This window comes from Etheostoma cragini, chromosome 2, assembly GCF_013103735.1.
Source record: "Etheostoma cragini isolate CJK2018 chromosome 2, CSU_Ecrag_1.0, whole genome shotgun sequence".
In the NCBI taxonomy this organism is placed as follows: domain Eukaryota; kingdom Metazoa; phylum Chordata; class Actinopteri; order Perciformes; family Percidae; genus Etheostoma; species Etheostoma cragini.
In genome coordinates, this window is record NC_048408.1 from 25,464,744 (window position 1) to 25,481,222 (window position 16,479).

Consider the following 16,479-nt stretch of genomic DNA (forward strand, 5'->3'; position numbering starts at 1 on the left):
TTCTTTGCTTCTTTCCAAAGTCCACTATCAGCTCGTAAGTCTTACTGACATGAATGAGTAAGTTGTTATCCTGACACTAGCAGGTCAGGTCCTCTGCTTCCTTCAGTTAGGCCTTTTCATTGTTGTCTGTGATCTGGCTGATCACAGCGATGTCATCAGCAAAGGGGATAGTGGTGTTGAAGTCGAAAATGGCAACACATGCATGTGTGCACAGGGAGTATACCACGAGACTGAAAACACAGCCCTGGGGTGCTCCGGTGGTAAGGATGAGTGTAAAAAAGGTGTGACTGCCCAGCCTCACTGCCTTGGGTCTATATGTCGGGAAGTCAATGATGCACACACACAGTGAGGTCTTTAATCCCAGGTCCTTTGTGACGAGCCTGGAGGGATCAATGGTGTTAAACACTGAACTGTAGTCAATGACGATATAAATGTCAACGGATACGTCTCCATGACAACTGAGCGAACTTCATCTGTTGATGAAGACTGCTGTGTCCAATAACACCCCCTTATTTACTAGTCGCTCCATAAAATACGTTGTTGGACAACTGTCAATTTTTGCATCTATATAATGTGACGTGTTTGTTAGCAATCCCACAATGCAATGCACTATATATACACCTCTGACCCTCAAATAAAATAATGAAAAGTAATTATAATAGAGTGCACTATATGGTAAATCAGGAGAAAAGATGGGAAGTGGACACACTTTTATTTCCTTTGTCAAGAATAAACATTCACATGTAACAATCATATTATAAAAATAATAACATAAATAGTCTTGGAGCAACATCAGCTTTATTTTTTATAATCCAGAGTGGGATGTTGAATGACATTTAACATTTAACCTAGCAAATCTTGCCATACTAATCATGTCATGTGCTAACTGCTCCCTCTTTAAGCATCAGACTAAGTGAACATCAGCATGGTGTAGCTAGTCGTCAAAGGTATTCAGCTGTCAGAGCTGCAGAGCTGCACCTTGCTGCGGCCCATTCAAAATACAGAACACAAATGTTGCTGGGCAGCAGATGCAGCAATAAAGCTCACTGTCTGACAACACCTGTTGTCTTCTGCTGTTTAAACCTGATTGGTGTGTTTCCAACAGAGCCCCATTGGAGATAAATCACAAGTATAGAAATCTCTCTTGTTGCTCTAAATTAATCATACCAATATCATGTCAAATAATGCTGTGTTTGTGTAGGAGCTCACTGCTTGTAAGAAGCTAATCAGGGACACAGTTTTAGAGCCATAAACTTGTATCAGTGGCAGGAACTAATTTAAAATAAAGAAACGTTGAGGATAAAACTACATTTCTTATTTCGTGTTTATAGGAATGTGTTGGTGCTCTCATTCAGTACAGCTGAGAGCCTGCATGTGCCTGCTTTGTAAATGTGTGTCTGGAAAAACCAGTGATTGATGGAAAGGTTAATCATTCTTGACAGATGGTATGTGCTGCAAAATCAGCATTAGGTGAAGTGTATGTGTGTGTGTACGTGTACGTGTGTGTGTGTGTGTGTATGTGTGTGTAACACTGTGTGAATGCCTGCTTAAGGTTTAATAAGCGTGTGTGCGCCACTTGATTGCCGGTGAGGGGAGGGGGACCCGGCCAGTCAAGCATCATGCTAACCAGCTGCCTCATTATTTTCAGTGTATGGGGATGAGAAAACAGCATTTTATCTACCTCCTAACTTGTATTGTGATTGTGTGTGTGGGAAAGCTACTATGTGACATGAAACAAAAAGCAGCTACATGGAACAACCAGGTGCCAAGGTCATCACTTCATTACACCAGAGCTTCATCCAACTCCATACAAACCACCAGAAACCTTGAGAGTTGTGATTGCATGTTGTACTATGTCTGCTTCAATTTTCATGTCCTAATCTTAACATTTGTGACCTTACCAGTCAGAGCTTATCAGAGACCTTACCATAAAATGTATTGCTTTTTATAAAGAGATACAATTAATGTTGAGCAGAATTGAGTTTAGCCTATTGGTCCGGCCCCCCCACAACAGTCCCTGTTTCTTATGTGGCCCCTAAGGAAAATGAATTGCCCACCTCTGCCTGACATGGACAGGCTGTGTGCAGGCGTGCGTGCGTGCGTGCGTGCGAGCGCGTGTGTGTGCGTGTGATCTAATCTGATTAATCTAAACCTCATAAAATCTGTTGACCAAGGACACCGCTTCACTGAATTGGCCAATAAAAAGCTGTCATACACACGCACAGTTTAAATGCATAGCTGGTTGATTTGCTAAGAAGTGCATTACATCCACAAAGCTTCCATGCGCCACATCCATAAAACATTACAAACAAAATGCCTTTGCAGAAGCAAGCTCAAACACAGCCCCAGAACATGAGCACACATTCACACATTAGAGGGGAGGTAAGTAGGAGGCAGCCAGCAACAGCTAGCACAATGTGATAAATGGGATGTTAAATCCCAAATACACACAAAAGCTCTCTCACAAAAACACATGCCATACAGTAGAGGAAGGAGAGTGAAAGAGAGTGGCAGTGGAAAGAGATTGTGAATGAATTTAGGAAAACCAAAGATTTGTGTGACCTCTATCACAACAGATGCAAGACATTCCTATGTATTTAAAATACATAGCTGCATGTCTTACACCATCCATTGAATGATGCTGTCATTGCATGAAAACTTCTAGTACTGGGTGCTGGAAACAACCCATGTTTAAGTTTTCCTGGCATGTAACGCTTTGCAGCCATTGGAACAATGATTGACCTCTATCATTTGCAACTGAGGATGTAGCATTATGTCTTGGGTTGCATTCAGACCAGTAAAAAAATTGGTTTACAAAAACTCATGGGGTTAAAACAGCCAATGTAATACTATAAGGAAGTAAAGTACTGTAATCACAAAAGCAAACATTTTCTCTTTTGTGTTGAAAATTGTGAGGTACAATAAACTGTTAGATTTACAGTTATCTGACAGAATGTGTACTTGACTGGTGTGTACAGAGCCCTGATCTCAACCTCATTCGACAACACTGTTGCCTGTGAGTCGGGCTTTATCGCTTAAAACATCCGAGTTGGACCATGTTATGCTTTTGTGGCTGAATTGGAGCAAATCCCTGCATCCGGGTTCCAAATTTCTTGAGGACAGTCTTCCCAGAACAGTGGCTAGAGAAGTTACGGCAGCAGCTGAATGGATTTGGAATTGTCCACATGTGGTGTTCAATGCTCTGGTGTTCACATACCTTTGGCCATACACAGTACTCAAATTAGTCAGTGACAGGACACTGGAGAGGCTGGACATTAGTAAAGCCACAGAATTGAGCGTGATGTAAAATTGACTAAAATAATCCATTCAAAACATCTAGGAAATAATTTCTCACCTCCAGTGTTTGTGCAAGAATGGCTTACTCTTGCAGCTTAATACAGTGTGATGGACACCTCTGGGCGAGCTGAAGGTGCTGCATTAAAGCTTCCTTTCCACGGTTACAGTTCCACTCAGACATACCGAGCTAATAATCAGTTTGAGCACCGTCATATTTCACCAGCGTTTCTTTCTTTGGTATGCCAACCTTCTAATTTCTCTATATTTTTTTAACATGTACATGTTTGCCAAGTATTCAAATGGCCATTCAACACCCCTCAGATGTAACTTAATGCCTGCTACTCTTGTCATACCTCCACTGAAGATGAACTAAATCCATAACCTCTACAAAGAAATACATTAAAACTGTTAAATCTAATTGAACTACAACCAGAAAATAAAGGAATAAGACAACTTTTGTGTTTCACTTCCTTTATTGTCCTTTGAGTCTTGTCTGACTCATCTTCTCCATCAAGTTAGATTTCTTCTAAATGATTTATGATGTTTTGCGTCAATTTTTCTTTCCCCCTGTGTTTCAAACAATAACATATTTATTTGATGCACAGATAAACCAGCTCTGTGACATATTGGTCCTGATAGAATACAGACTTTAGTCCGTCTCCATTTTTATTTTGTTGATACTTCTTCATAATTCAGCTCTGACATGCTTGAAAATTATGACTTCTGATACTTCTAGAACCACCGGATGTCTGCTACATTCAAAGATTTCATGCTCTTATCTTCGAGGTCTCACATTTTCCTGAACATGCAATATGCTGTAATACAGGCCCTTACAAAGATGCTCCTGCTGAGCATTATAAATCTGTCTTTATCGATTCTCCCAGATCACGCACGCATTCACACACGCACACACACACACACACACACACACACACACACACACACACACACACACACACACACACACACACACACACACACACACACACACACACACACCTGTCATGTGCAGTGGACAAGCATGTTTCTAAAGCAGCACATGACCTTTGCATCTGTGTGTCTGAACATGTACTGTAGCTTTTTTTTTACACAACATGCTCACATAAAAATGTGGTGGTTACACATGTACACAATATTCATGTTCCGTCACTTTATAACCGTACTTCATTACATGTTAGTGGGAAACGTTTGAAAGTCCACTACTTTTATTTTCCAGCTGTAGTTACTTTGCAGAAGGTATTATGATAATATTATTCAGTACAATGTGATTTATGGTATAAATTCAACTTTCCAAACGGAGCACCTCACCACATTACAGGGCTTATCTCTTAAATAGTATGTGATGCTGGAAATTAGCTAATTCTTTCCCACCATAAAACCAACTTCTTCCCAGCTTATTTTTTCGCTATTCCTCTGACTCAGATCGGCATTGTTTTGGATTTGTGACAAGCTTTGATTCTGGTTCAGCAAAAATGAGGGATTATTCCATTATTCATTTTCCTTCACCAAAATAATGTACTGGGGAAGATGTAATATGGTTTTAGGTGCTGGGTGGAAAAGATCTGACTAGGCTGCAGATTCACAGAGAGGTTTCAACCATTTTGCATAATCCCAAGAGACATTTGTCTGTGAGTGTCCCAACTTGCAAATTTCACATTTGAAGAATTTATATTAGATGCTTCAGGACAAGACCCACACTCACACGCTCATGCATGTGCTTGCATGCAAACGCACTCACACACAGGCAAAGATGCAAATTTTCAGCAGATAATCAGCTATTTGAGGCTATTGTGGGCCCAAAGCATGTACACACTTTGAAATCAGATTCTAATATGAAGTAAACCATACCTTTTGTGTGTGTGTGTGTGTGTGTGTGTGTGGGGGTGCGTGCGTGCGTGTGTGTAGGTGAGTAGGTGTGTGTGTGTTTGTGTGTGTGTGTGTGTGTGAACCAAAAACCTTCCAGCTGTAGCTCTGTTTATACTATTTGTTCATTGGATTTTCCTTATTTGCAGAACTTAGTGAATAAGAAGCACATTTGTTTCAAGTTATTTGAGGCCCGTCCCACACCCACACACACCCACCCACACAGCCACACACACACACACACACACACACACACACACACACACACACACACACACACACACACACACACACACACACACACACACACACACACACACTCACACACACAAAAACACACACAGTTTCTCCGTCTGTTATGCTGTGTCTCTTTTTCCTGGTAGTTCCATTGCATATGAAATATACCTCCTCATACTTTATGATTCGTTTAGTTGGTATTCAGTTTTGTTTCCCTCACGCGTCGATCGTCTGTCACATTTCAAAGGCATTTGTGCATGTGCAACTTGGATGCGTTAAAGCATGGAGAGGTTATGTGGATGATTTTGATTGTCTTTCAACTGTCAGTCGGCTCCGCGTCAACTTCGCTCCGTCATTCTTTTGGTCTGTCCGTCTCTATGTCTACAGCTGTCGTCACTCTGCTGAGACAAATGGACCACAAGGATGCTGACAGGATCTTTCAACAAAAGACATTTGTTTACCACATGCGTGTGCCATTGCTTTTGTTGAGCTTAGCATTTGAACATATAGGTACACATTATTATAGTAAAGAGGGGCCTTAAAGGAACGGGCGCTCCAACAGAGCGTCTAACACAGATGGGTGAATACAGGTGCAGCAGCCATGGGCATTAGGAGTAAAATAAAGTGTTTTTTGAACATTAAAGCATGTAAAGATGTTTGAGTAGAAACAAAAAATACAAGTACGAACCTGAAAATGCCATATAATAGAACCCCTTTAAACTTTCAAATTTGCACTAAGACCTGTAAATTATCCAGACATTACCTGTAGGAGCGGTTTGTGAGAACACCAATGTTCGAATCAGTTGGACTGGATATTAAACAGACTTTACCCTGTTAGCTCCGTAGGACAAAGGCTGTGCAATGTTTGATTCAGCCCATGTGTAAAAAGACCAGGATACTGTCCAGAGAATTCATAGCCAGCGAGCGGGCGTGTTGATGAAGAATACAAACAACCAAGCATTAAGAAGAAGGAGGATTTACAAGAAGACAAAACCAAAGGGTGTTGACCTCTGCAGGTCCTCATAAAGGATCAAATCAGGAAATAATACCTGCCTGACCTCTTTATGCACCATCTCTGTGGACATTTGTTTCTGTTACAGAGTAATAGAGACACAAATGTCTTGTTTTACTAACACAAATGACAAACAATCTGCTAGTGCAGTGAGATTTATCGATTAGCTTCCTTTTTTCTTACTTTTTTTTTCAATATCTCTTTTTTGATAATATTTCTTTACGTGCGCCTGTTCTACCAACTGGGCTAACCTGGCCACGTGAATCAACTTTTATCAAGTATATCTGAAAATCCCAAAATATTGTAACATGTGATTCTGCACAATTTGTACTGGAAAAATGTTGAAATTCATTGGCGGATTTGTTTACTTGTTTTTAAAATAATACAACGTTTTTACAATAAATATTGACTTGACAATATGGAGATTTATGCAGCATTGCTGTCGTAGAACGTGGGGGGAATGAGAAGGTTGTAGAAAAATGAATTACGTCTTTATCTCAAAACCCAAAGAGAGAATAAATATATGAAGACATAGTGTGCCAGAGAGAGACAATAAAGACAGAAATCAACATCTTTATAACATATTTTATGAGAAATGTGGTCTGCTTTGAATTTATCTTTATTATTGTCTGCTGTGCAATCATTCATTTGACAAAAATATATCAATGTTTACAAATGGCACACGTAGCCCCTGTTCAATCAGGTAGATATGTGGATAATTAGAGTGTGGTGCTGATGATGGCTGAGTGCTGAAATGTGTCTACTGCTGGCGCTGAGCTTTATCAATAAACCAAGATGGATCTGCTGGGTGCTGCGCCGACTCATCTAATTTGGATTTTTATTGGAGCCTACACCCCACCTGAGAGATATCGGACGACTTTAATGATATCATATCAGGCTGCGCACACTTCTTCTTCCTACTTCATCAAATCAACGCGAGCTGAGGAAAATCCTCATTCTTTATCTTGGCGTCTATGTCATCTGTCATCTGTAAGGAAAGAACTTTGGTAAAGCAGAAGGGTTCACAGAAAGATAGGATTTGAGGGAGGATTTGGGGAAGGAAAAGTCTCGTAGGCACAAAATGAAAAACATGCATATGTAGTATTTTTCCCAGGTTCCAAAAACCTTGTCTTAAACAGAAAAGGCTGGTTTGAGGGGATTCTCCACCAACAAATACACTATTTATGTATATATTTCCTGCTATAGTTTGTAGTTAAGGGACTTTGGTGATTATACACCAGAGCCCCTTAAATATATTGTATTTATTTAAAGGGCTCTGGTGTATAATTAAATAAAATTTAGATACTGTACCTTTACTGTACCTCACAGATATATATATACATATATGTATGTGTCTATACACAGTATATATAAGGTTAATTTAAAGTGTTTGATTTGTGTTTTGAAAACACTATTTCTATAATTTTTATTATTATTTTTATTTATTTTTTAAATAGATTTTCTTTCTAAATACGATTTTCTGATTTGTTTGTTTGGCTTCCTGGATATTTTTTGTTTATTCATCAATGAGCTAAAATACAATGACCTCAGCCAATGCAGAGAGTTCCTCCACCAAAAATGAACACTGACACACCTCCGTTAAAGATGCTCTGAGCATAAACTTAAATCATCCTCATAGGCAGGGAAATAAAACTTGCTCTGTTCTCAGTCTTGCATTGTCAGCATATACTAATAGCCCTGCAGTAGCCATTGTACGTTAAGCACCATTACATACTGTGAGTCATAACATATATCATATTATTTGACGTGTGTTTTATCACACATTTGGACTGATATGTACAGCTGTTTACTCCTTGGCAGAATAACAGTTATGCTTGTAGGAACGACACTGTGTGAGATCCTATTTAGACCCCATGACACAACCTTGTGAACAGATTCAAGGGACACTGTGGAGTTTTTAACCACTAGTGGCACTGCATGGCAATACTCGGATTAGTGTGAGTCCCACAATTGTTTGCATCTTGTGTTCTACCAGCACTAACCTGACTCAAGTCAGATCTTGTAATGTTGATCATTAAAATAACAACACTTACTTTCAATGCAAAAAAATATGCAAGCCGTGATCATACAAGCCGTGAGTGTTGCCATCCTGTCATTGTTCCAGGATTTTTTAGGGTCAACATTTAAAATTTACAGGTGCGTTTTTTGTTTTCAAGTCAAGTGTCACTTTTGTGACTTCCTCCGCACATTTCTGCAGACTAAGTTCAGCAAAAGCGGAATCCAAGTTATTAAAGGCAGGGTTGGTAACGTTAAAAAGCTAGCAAGATTTGGAAGTAGAATCTCCTCGTAGCTCCATCTAACTCCTCGCATTGCCCTCTGGGCTCTGACCCACACACAAACAGTAGCAACTTTAGCTGAGTTTTCTCCTCCGTTCTCCAGTATACTTGCAGTAACTTATGTGGCAACAACACGTTTTCAGCGCAGGCTCGTACACAGGAGGGGTCGAATCCTTGCAGCAAGGCAAGGAGGCATTTCATTGGTTCTTAGAAACTGATTTTGTATCATATTCCAAATTTGTTTCCCAATTACATTGTGCGGAATACACAACTACTGCCTGGATTGTGGTAAAAAAGATATTTCAATCTATTAATATAGATGCGTTGACTTTGTTCAACGCATCTATATTAATGATGGTACGCTAAATAATGGAAGCACCCCTCTGAATAACGCAGGATGTATTGACTGTTTTGTCCAGGAGTACCTAAACTGGGAACTGAGTGTATACGACTTAAACAGTAGAAACAAATTAGAAAGGTTAACGTGTTACGAAAGTGATTTAAGTCTCTATAAATAAAACTGACTTGACTCTTCAGTGCAGCTTTAAGACCCCAGAATAACATGTTGCCCAAATTTCATATCACATGTATGTGTCTATCTTTTTTTTTATAAAAATGTCAATTTCTGAGGGATGTGTGCATTGCTTTTGTGCGTACGTATCATTTATTAATCCGCCCTCTGGGCAGAGCAGCACTTGTTTCTCCTGTCAGATATATCTGCCCTCTTGTAATCTGAAATTTCACCTCCTGAAAAATCGCTCATTTCTCCACACACTCCTCTGTTCACACCCAACCACCCCTTCTTTCTCTCTTCTGGCCACCTTTTCCCTCCCTCTATGTCGTTTCTATCTTATACACACAAGCTTATGCCAGGTTGTTAAATTTGAGCTCTCCATCATCTTTCCCCCACAAACACACACACAGAGGTAAACACAGCCCGCCAAAAATAGAATTCATCTCTGCTTCCATCTCTGATTCTAGGCTCAAAGACACACACACACACACACACGCGCGCACACACACACGCACACACACGCACACACACACACACACACACACACACACACACACACAAACACACACACAATCTCAACTCACAAATTGAATCTGTGGTCTTGACAGGGCAAGAGGACAGAATAAAAATCACCTCATTACGCGCACTCTTACAGACACCACACACACACACACACACACACACACACACACACAGAGACACACACACACACACACACACACACACACACACACAGACAGAAAGACACAAACATTCACGGGGACAGGAGGCCACATGAGAGCAGAGATGCTGTTTGGTGGAGAGAAGGCGGAATAACGGAGGGGCGGACGGAGCAACAATCATGTGCACAGTTGTGGAGGCAGCATGATGATTGTAATTAAACTGATGAATGATGAAGGTCACAGTGACAACATAAGCGAGGAAAGTGATGATAATGATGATGTTCTCTCAATCGTTATTTCGTCGCTTCCCTCAGTGATGAAAATCGTGATTTTTCAGCTGCACATGAATGTTGTCGATGGTCTCTGTGATAACTCCAGGTCTGATTGACGACTTCCCGCAGTGCGACCGTGACTGCAATTTAGAAACCAAGGTACAGCTAAAGAGATTATTGATCATGGCAGACAGGACAGATATTATCTGCAAACTCTCCTGCTGTTAATTTTGTGTTAAGACTCTTTTTTTGTGTACAACTCTGTTAGAAAATGGATCCTGGCAGGTTTTAGGGGCAAAACTTTAATTATTGGAATCATGTGAATAATTTGGTGCAATGGATGATACTTAGCCAAATGAATTGCCGAATGAAGTATGTTATCATGGGATGTTAAACCTGCAATACTTTATATTTTGGCCACAGGGGAGATGCAAAAATGAATGATAAACATCATAACCTTTTAAAGTGGACACGAGTGCCAATTACTGGGTAATGAGAAATCCTGAAATGCAGTGAAACAGTTTTACAGGTAGAGAAGTGTCACTAAGTACGTGAACTGGCTGATACGGCCTATTGGCAAACAATTACCTAATCACACATCCATCAGATACTGAGCATCTAACATGTATTCCGAGTTGTGTTTTTGGCCACCTGGTGAATGTAAATCCAATATCTTAACTTTAATCTGGTTGTTTTAGCTGTTTTTGGTCCCCATCAACTCCTGGAGCTGGAAACAATGCTATATACTTCTTCACACAGTAACGTTTTGGCTATAAAGCCAATTAAAAATGAGCTGAGGGGAATTGACAACATTGAGTTATTAATAAAATAGCACAAGTTAACCCCTAAATCACAGTCCAAAATGAAAAAAACAAACCACCTATCAGTGAAAGTCATTTAGAATTAAGTCCACTTTGCCCAAATGTTGTCATGTTTCTTTCCCTCTACTTCACACAGCGGTGACATGCAGCCAAAAAAGGAACAAAAACAGGATTCACTGTAGCAACTAGGGATGAGCGAGTACAGCATTATCTGTATCTGTATCTGTATCTGTTTACTACATGAATTATCTGTATCCGTATCCATACTCGGACTGGGCGGGGCCTAAAGTGAAGTGGTCAGATTTAACCCGGAAGTGGGTCGGGTTCTCTTGAAATGTTAGGGTCTTTAACCGGTATGTTATTTAAGCATGCAATTGATATGAGTTGATCAAAAATTGTTATATGTATTGCTGATTTGAAAACTATTTACATGACAGCATCAATCTTCAGATCAATGGTGTTGTCATGGTAACAAACATACGATATACAGAACGTTTTGCAACAATCAATACGACACATGCAGTTGCAATTATGAAGTAAAATGTAATGAACAAGAGTTTTCATACTCAGTATAACTTTCTTTTTTTAACTTTTTATTTTTCTATGATCAGTGGGATTTTTTTTGTTTTTGGTTCTTTTCTTTTTTTTATATCCACACCAGGTATATGTTTGTGTGTGTATATGTGTTTGTTTGTGTGAGTAAGAGAGATACACAGAGAGAGAGGAGGGGGGGGGGGGCAGCTGACAGTAAAAACAAAAACAAATCTCCGATGGCAGAGACGCAACGGGAGTTGCATTTAAACCAAGCAGCTTGTCTGAAACCCACGTCCACCAGAAATCTACTGGTTACTATGTAAGTACTACAAACCAAAGTTAAAAACAAACCCGAAGCTGAAGAAACCCTAAACGTTAACGGAACAGATCCGCAGACCCGATTGACTGACGGAGCGGGAGAGAGAGAGAGAGAGAGAGAGCAAGAGAGAGACAGACAGAGAGAGAGAGAGACAGAGAGAGGCCGAGGGAGCGCATTTCTCCGTGTTCTGTGTGTGCGAGATTGATCCGAGCGGGTTTGTAGGCGGGGGGGGGGGCGCTGTGATTATCACAGAACGCTGTGCGGCCAGTTGAGGGGTTTTATTCAATACGAGCACGGATATTGACTCATATTACTCGTATAATACTTGTGCTCGGCAAAAGTGCTTTATCCGTACCGGATACTCGTTTCAGCCGGGTACTCGGATCACCCCTAGTAGCAACAGTCGCCTAAAGGTTAACAAAGCAAGTTAGTGACCACCAGTTTAATCCCAGTTTAGGGCTGGGACTAAAATGTTAGAAATACTGAGGTCATGAGTTCAAGTCCCCCCAACACATCACACACCAAAAAAAAATCTTTAAAGTATTTTATTTTCTATCTTATTTATCTAGTTAACTACTAAATTATGTATATTGTTTTGTAATTTCACTTCCCAACAGGAAGGCTTTGAAACATAAAAGCTGTTTCAAAGCCTCCTCCTCTTGAATGGTTACCAAAAAAAGGAGTCAAATTCAAATAAACTGAGTCTAAACATACTGGATTTAGCATAAATTATCCACAATTTTAGAATTGTAGAACATCTCTACCCCAGGTTGCCCAAACCACAAATTCCCAGAGAAAACAGAGAAAATAGCCTCAGTGTCCCCCAGCTCTGTCCCGTGACTGATAGGATAAATCTGGGTGCAGAAAGTGAAAAAGCAGCATCACCACTGCTGAGATGCCCTTGAGCAAGACCCGGAAACTTCCTTAACTGATGTTCCACACTTCTCACGGACCAATAGATCAGACTGTGCAGATTCCAGATGTGAATGTGTGTAACCTTAACAATATTTATTTGAGATTATTAATTATGTAATGTAAGGGAAACCTCAACTCCAAAACACAGCTGTTAACACTCTGGGTGCTCCTCCCTTACAGATAGCTACACATCATGTGCTGAACGGAGTTTAATACTGACACACTGATATTTGGGACAAGTTTGGGTGAAAAACAGACCTTGATACATGAGTTGCTGAAAAATATAATTTATGTATAATGTATAACATAGCATTGTAACTTGATACACACAGCTCTAAGCTGGGTGTACATCAAGCGTCTCTGTTTTTCTGTTCTACACCTTGTCGTCCTTGGATGGCTGTAACCCTTAAACCTTTGACAGCTCACAATATTTCATAAAGGGAAAAGAAAACAGGATTTTCTGCATCTGATCTCTCTCCCATACACACATACATACATACATAAAATGCAATACAAAATGCACTCTTGAATTTGTGACACAAACGTTTTCCCAAAGGTAATAACAGGTAAATCACAAGATGAATAGCCTGTTCACTGTCGAGAATGTGTGTGTGTGTGTGTGTGTGTGTGTGCAGATTTTACTTCATGCTATTCTTGTAAGCATGCTGTAGGTGTAACACTTATTCATAATATTTGCTGCATGCCATTTTCTGTCTGTACAGCTATGTTTTCTATTCTGCTGACGTCTTCTCATCGAGCAGCAAAAGTTTGGCACCCAGAAGCAGAGACAGAGAGCAGAATGGTAAACAGAACAGTAAAGAACAGTAAAACAGTAAAACTTTTTTACCTTTGCAGATGGAGGATCTCTTCAAACCAACAGAGCCAACAGAGCCCTCAGTCTCAGCGCACTCTCCACATCACTGAGAGAGAAAAAGGGGGAGAAGGGAACAGAAAGGGGTGGGAGGAGACAGAGAGGCGGTAGAATGACATAGGTGAGAGATTTATGAAAATCATTTGGCAGCAGCACAGACTGGAAGTCTTGGACAGCTAAGCAGCATCAGGAAAGAAAAACCAAGGGGTGGAAATTGAGTTTGGACTCCGCTTATTTCCCCTGGTTACTGGGATGAAGTTAAACTAGTTAAATAGTTGTAAAAAATGTGATTTATGTAACACAATTAATAGGACACCTTTAAAGCTCTACAGTATGTGTGTCACAAAGGGGAGGAGAGATAGACTGACATATGGGACACAGAAGACAGAAGAAAAGCAAGGGACTGTAGAAATACGCTTTGTGTGTATGTGTATGTGTGTGTGTGTGTGTGTGTGTGTGAAGAGAAAACAGAGGGGGATTCCCATTAGAGAGACAGATGAAGGGACGGCTGAGGATGACAGCAACATCTGACAGTTGCCAGTGGTGATGGACAGAGAAAGGGAGAGGGAGAGAAAGAGCTCCTATTTCCAAGGCTAATGTGAGTCTCTGCCTCACAGGAAAAACACAAATTTATACGGGGACAGTTTACAACAGTCTCCGTCGCATCCACAAGTGTCAAGTGGACCTCTGTAAATTGTTGATTTGTTTCCTTGATCCTATTTCAGGGTCAACCACAGTCTGGCTATCACCAGACCAAACCAAGCTCAATAGATTTGAGATTGAGCTTTGGTCTGGGGAGTCTGCTCTGTAGAGACATGACCAACGGGCAAAGTTCAAATGACTCTGTACTCAGTAGGAAAGTCCTTCAACCAATCAGATCAACAATCCGGGTGAAGTAGAAACGGGTTGCTGCCGTTGCTACGCTTTGGTGGCTTTCGGTGGCTGCTGTGTTGAATGTAAACAAGAAGCTGCTTGGTCGCTTCTCTATCGCCATTGTGTTAAACCCGCCTAGCGCGGTAGATAATTCAGGTTGTGATTGGTTCCTGTGAATTGTGACCTTGCAGCATGAGAATTAAACGTGCAGGTTTCCAGAGAGCTTCAGGGCGAAATCCAAATGCGGGGCGGGGTTTGCCCAGTCTGGGTCAACCATAAAACTTGGTCATATGTACCCTTTGACCCCCCACCCCCTGATGGAGGGGCGGATTGTATACATTTTACGCAATGGCCCAACTTCATTTGAATTGGGGTTTGTAGTACAAACAAAAATGATGGTCAAATACCCTTCTAACTTAACACTTAGATGGTTTAAATAAAAAAAATTGGACAAGAGGTTATGCTTTAACGTTGGTGTTTTCACACAGAAAGCTTTACTTCTACCAGAAAAAAAGGAATTGAGGATGAGAAAAGAGTTAAAGAGTTAAGCAAATGAACCACTATTTCTTTCAAATTTGGCTGGAGATGATAGAGGGTAAACTTCCCCAAACCAGATAAAGAGCAGGGCAGAGCTGCTATCATTTCATTACAGTATCATTACACAAACTCCAGTCCTGAAGAAGTACTTAACCTGTAACTCCACTAAATAATGTAGTTAGCTGATGACATGCCCCATTTCATTTATAAATAATGCTATGTTATAAGCTAGTTAGCTAGCAATGCTTACATTTAATTTAGGGCAGACAAATGAATGGTTTAATCCATTTCTTACACTTTTTTAGCTAATGATCAATTTGTTGCAGGGCTGTTTAATTGAACTATCAGGTGTTCATGATATTTTGTTCACCTCTGTAAGTCTATTAAACCTAGTCCTCATGATATGTGTTACAGTATTTAATTGCAGCACATTTCTAAATATCAAGTGTGTTTGCAGTAGTATAATTTAGATGTAAAAATCAGGAACTAATAATGTAAGCTAAATAATCTGATTATCTGTGTATTGTTGATTAATTTTAATGCAAAATGAATGGTTACATAATGAATGCACCATTCTGACAAGTATAGTCTTCCGTCAAGGTGCTTTTCTACATTATAACCTCTTTATGGTATAATTTGGCAAGCATAGGTTGTCATCTGAGCAACACTGTAAAACCAAATCAATCTTGGATTTAAAAGTGAGTCTTGTCTCTGCACAATAATTACACTCATATTACATCAATCACCAAATCATCTTAAGATGGTCTCTAGCTCCACAAAATGACACACATAAGTAACGTGATTTGAAACAGGTCTAAATATATCTCTGCCAGTCTCTTGCCAGAGCATCCTTGACCCTCAGGTGTGACATTTGCCGATGAACTTCCATTACATATACACCTGATACTTAATAGTTATTTCCACCATGCTATTTTCCCAACCATTTTGTCCCCTTATCCGAGTACTTTATAGGTCTCAAATTGTTGTTTGCCTAAAACTTGAGCATGAAGGTTCAGTCTTGACCTTCGCTCAGTCTCAGTCTCTATTTTCAAGTCGTTCAAGCAAGTCACAGCAGTCCCATCTAAAATCCAAGTAAAGTCAAAAGTCTACACAAAGTGCAAGTGCTTTTTGGGATTTTCAGTGTTCAAAACTGTGACACAGCAATAGTGTTTTCACTTAGCTGAGATGGTGTCCACTCCATGCAAAGGCCTAAGACATTAATATTTGGTGTGCATGGGCATGTTCTAGGATTTTACAAGGTCAAAACGGACCTAAGACTTAAGTCTCAAGTTAAGTTAAGTGTTTAGGGAGTCAAGTCCCAGCAGTGTCAAATGGTTAGATCTAAAGTCTACAGCTCTAGTCTCTATAATTTGAACAATCTATTCAAGCTACTGTGACATGCACAATCAAAAGAAAAGAAAAGAAGAAAGATTATGAAAATAAATAGCCCTGTTA

The 16,479-nt window shown here is 40.1% G+C and overlaps 1 pseudogene; it reads right to left on the reverse strand.

The window, feature by feature from the left end:
• LOC117956456 overlaps positions 1-16,479 on the reverse strand; it is a 107,458-nt pseudogene that overhangs the window by 29,593 nt on the left and 61,386 nt on the right.